The sequence below is a fragment of the Toxorhynchites rutilus genome, chromosome 3 (genome assembly GCF_029784135.1).
Source record: "Toxorhynchites rutilus septentrionalis strain SRP chromosome 3, ASM2978413v1, whole genome shotgun sequence".
Classification (NCBI taxonomy): domain Eukaryota; kingdom Metazoa; phylum Arthropoda; class Insecta; order Diptera; family Culicidae; genus Toxorhynchites; species Toxorhynchites rutilus.
Window position 1 is genome coordinate 255,779,258 of NC_073746.1, and position 4,736 is coordinate 255,783,993.

The window sequence follows — 4,736 nt, forward strand, 5'->3', positions numbered from 1 at the left end:
CAAGAGTTAAAGAGTCAAGGTATAGTGGTGGTAATATATTTACGTTTTATATACACTCAACATTCGCTACTTAGTGTAAATTTCCAGTTGAAAATCAATTATGTATAATTACGATGATTTTGGACGTTTTCAGATGTACTGAACTGAAACATATGCATTATTGTGCAAATGGTTTGATACATTGTTATTATGAAAAAAGAAACCCGTTAAACGTGCTAGAGATGCGAAACTTCTAATAAACGTGAAACAATGATAATTTGCAGAGATTAACCAACCTTTGGCTGAAAATCTCTTTAATAAAGAAAAAAATGGTAATTTATTCAACGGTAATGGGGAGAGTAGAGAAGGGAGGTATTGTGGGAAATAAAGCTGACATAAAATAATATACAGCTATATATGACAGCTTTAATAATTAATTCCTTCAGTTTGCACTGAACATAACCCATTTCATGTACACTCTAAATAACAGTGTCGGAAACGCAGTTTCTTAAACGTAAGATATACCGGAAGGAGAGAAGTTCGAAGAGAACGATGATTGCCAAAGGCCGAGCCGAAGAGAAGAGAATGATTCTCTTTACTCCGATGTGAGAACAGAGAGTTCAGATTTTGATGGACTTTCCCCATAGATGTTAAAAATATTGAAAATGATGAACGACAAGGGTTTCAGAGAGCTCCATTTATGTTTAGAAAGGAATTTTATTGGGTACGAAGATAAACGAAATAAAATCCCGTGCAATAAAAGGAAAACACAATAACATTGAAGATTGTCTTCAAGTACCAGCTTCTACAATATACGGTCACATTTCGAATATTTACGAGTTGCCGTAAATCTGGCATCACTTCAGGAAAACGAGAGCCCTGAGAGATAATTAAGCGCGAGAGAATTTGATTCTCGAGGTTGGATGATGCATTGCATCGAGTTGAGAATTCATTCTGTGTACGATTTTTGGTGTGGAAAGTGTTTTTCATGATTGCATAAGTACTTTTGCCCTGAAATCATTTCAGACGAAACAGACAATACGATTCTTCACGATGAATGATAAATTTCATTAAATGTATCTATAATATACTTCTAAATTTCATGACAGTGAGGGAACAGAGTCGAGAACTTATTAGAACTATGAGATTGGTAAAACTTAACAGATTGTAATTTCCCGAGAATATCAAGAACAGCCGACGACAAACCAAGTAAACCGAATTAGCGCTGCCGCCGCCAAGCGAATCATTTTTAGCAAACGTACGGTGCAACATGTGCGTCGCTAATTTCCTTAAAATTGACTCCTAGAGGGGTATCTTTTGAGCAAACGACAATGAGTTGATTCTCAAAGCCTTACCCCTTTCGTTACGAGCGTAGTCTATAGACGACATCCGCGCGACGAGCTGTGTGTACGAGCGTCGTCTTTAGACGACATAAAATTCATACTGCTCTTCGATCACATCAGCGCGATGTGCATACTTTTCGGCGCAGTACTCCGTACAGGGGTAGCACTTCGACGGAGCTCACTGCCGTAATGAAAGGGTTAATTGAACATCTTTGAGTAATATTAAGATTGACTAAATCCGAGCGAAAACGGAGACCGATGCCAGTCCTTGAGCATCCCTTCAACCTCGCACTGTTAGCCTATATCTATCTATATAAATGAAAATATAGATCTGTTCGTAAGCGGTCCTCGAAGAAGGGATGATCCGATTTTATCCTTCTTTATTTTGTTGTATTCGTCTCTTCTCGTAGGTCAATATAGTGGAGAGCAAAATCGGAAAGTTTCCGGAAAATTCAAAAGGAATGTCGGAAAATTCGGAAAAATGAATTCCCATATGACCGAAAATTACATCATGATAAGTCCATTCAATATTTATATGATCACCCTAACGAAAAAATAAAAAAAGGGTCTAATGTTTTGCGATAAAGAGCAAAACGAAATCTGAGAACCACTATATCGGTTTGGCATGAAATGGCTGTATATATAAAAGATGTACATATAGAAAATATACAATAATATACAAAAAACAATCTCACGTGCATCGCGATGTACAAAGTATCAATGAATCTGGAAAAATTAACGTTAAAAGAGATTTCTACAGATCCGCACACTTTTACAGACATTTCCACATTTTTAACAGATTTTCACATACTTTTACAGACTTTTTCTAAAAATCATCTGGCAGCTCTTCGTTCCACTTTTCATCGAATGTTTTCAAATCGCAGGAGTAAACATTTACGTGACTGTGACTTCGTTTGTTTTTATTTCATTCGGAGAAATATTATATCAGGGAAAGTGGACATCAAAAATGCGTTGCTCAGTGAAAGAGTGCCCGAATACGAGTGAAAAGCTTTTATCGTATTCCTTCGAAAACGTATTTATAGACGCGCTGGGCCGATTTTTGCGGAGACGACAAACTAGTTCCGAATAAGGATTCGCGTATCTGTGGAGTAAGTACGATGTTTGAATTATTGAAAACCAAAAGTGTAGCAAACCTCTCATACACATTTTCAGGATTATTTTTATAGCGTCTTGATGCAGTGGACTGTATAGAGGCGAATGAACTGCAAAGTTTAAAGCCTCTTAAAAACAAAGAAAGAAAGAAAGAAGTGGACTGTAAAAACTGCTACTTAATCCCGCTGCGCTACCAAAGCAGCCTTTATGCGGATTGCCCAGCGTGAGAAAAAAAATTCCCCCCGTGGGCGCGATGCAGACTGCCTTCATTGCAGTGATGCAGCGGGGATTTTCCATTCGTATGGAACTTCACATCACTGTGGCAGATTGAGGGACTCGTTTCATCGGAGACAAAACACAACACACGCTTAAACTATAACTATGTACATTGTATTTTACATAATACTATAGAAATATACATGAAATTATACAGAGTTATAAATTATACAAGCACTTAAGTTTCTTCTTAAATTCTGCTTCAAATATGCTGCTGTTGCGTACACTCTGCTGTCCTTAATCGAACTGGTGTGCTGTCCTTGTACAGCAAAAACTATCATCCAATCCGTTGGCGGAGCATGTTCGATTCTTTTGCAGGAGAGCTGTGGATTGCACTCTAGGGTCTGGCGTCGAGGGATTGCATCGTATGTATGCATCTGTTCTCTCTTCAGTGCGCTTGCGACTGTACAATTTTGATAGAGATACATCGTTACATTTCAACCGGAAAAGAAACCTCGTGAGAAACCGTAATGCGTTCTCCACAATTAAGCCGATAGTTGACTCAGAAGATTACATCCAACATCAACACGAAGCGCAGATTGCTTTACCATTATATTCATAACCAGTACTAGCGGATCTTAATTACGCGGATTTCATTTGGCCAGCTTCACTAGCAAAACTGTTTTTACCGACGTTAGAAAAAAACGTCCCCAAAACATTTCACTTTTACTATATTTGAACGTACCAAAATTCGCCAAAGTCGAATTTCGCTCCCACAAAAAAAATTTTGGAGTGAACTAAGCGTTATTCGTAGTTTGTTGATATTCGGTCAGGTTCTGATACCTTGGAATATGAGATTCTCTTTCAGAGATGCAATGGCCAACTAAACAATTGACGGAAAAATGAAGTTCGTTCATTCATTATAAGTTTAATTATTTTTGCCTTCGATAACAATACCTTTTTTATAGTGTTGATTATCATAAGAAAAATAACACTCCTGATCGTTGGATCTCTTTTGACATTTCAATTGGATCTTTTTTGACAGCCGTTTTGATTCAGTCCGCACTACCTAGGTTATAACTATTGTAACTTTATTTTTTTTCAACTAAGTAAACAATGAATAAGGTGTTTTGCGCTAAAAATACTGCAAATCCTTCTCGTATCAGCCCCTACATAATCAATGAAATCAGCCAATTTGATATGATATCGATTTCATCGCAATTATCCATAGTATCAATAACCGGTGCGCATTATCAAACATAAAATTTTCGAAGATTATATATGACTTTGGTCAAATCGCGTGTTGAAACCATCGTAAATATACGTAAATATAATACTAACTCCAACATTCTTACCATATACTGACGACATTCAATGGCTGAAATGAATCTAAATCGAAATAAAATGAATAATCACAACCGAATCTTGCTTTTCAGTAAATTCGTCAATAAGTATATATATACACACCTTGGGTCTAGTGATCCCCGATTTTTGAAATTAATCGTTCATCAGCTAATCGAATAGTTTTCAGCAGTTCGTTATTCGATAAGATTAATCGACCCAAATAATCGATTAATCGATTAATCGCAATACTGAGAGAAATAATCCGTCAGACTAATATTTCTCATTTGCTAGAAAGCCATATGGAATCAAAAATATGTTAATTCCACCTGAAAATCAATTATTATCGTTTACGCTCCCCTAAAGTCGTAAAGAATGCTCAATTCGCGTTGACGGCATTGAGCTTCGTTTATGAACTTAAGGGAGCGTCAAAGATAATGATTGATTTTCAGTATAAAACTGCAACGGCCGTACGTTTTTTTTTCTCTCAACGTTTAGATCGATTAATCGACGTAAATTATTCGTTCGCTTCGATTATTGGTTGTGCAGTATTCGTTCGATTAATAATCGATTTCTGTAGGAAGTATTCGATTAATCGATTAATCGAACGATTATCGGGGATCACTACTTGGGTCTGGCAGCACCTTGATGGAATGCGTTTACAACGTTTACAAATATTTGTTCCTGTTGTCAAAACTGTGCATTAAGTTAAATATTATTTTTCATAATCATCACAATTTTTTC

The 4,736-nt window shown here is 36.6% G+C and overlaps 1 protein-coding gene across 5 annotated transcripts in view; it reads left to right on the forward strand.

Moving 5' to 3' along the window:
- The first annotated feature begins 4,614 nt into the window (after positions 1 to 4,614).
- LOC129774963 (dentin sialophosphoprotein) overlaps positions 4,615 to 4,736 on the forward strand; it is a 31,890-nt gene continuing 31,768 nt past the window's right edge. For 4 of the 5 annotated variants that reach the window (XM_055779087.1, XM_055779089.1, XM_055779086.1 and 1 more), the window contains exon 1: positions 4,615 to 4,736. This exon is cut by the window's right edge and continues 353 nt beyond it. The gene's annotated coding sequence lies outside the window, so the exon portion shown is untranslated. The other variant, XM_055779090.1, reaches the window with a different exon arrangement.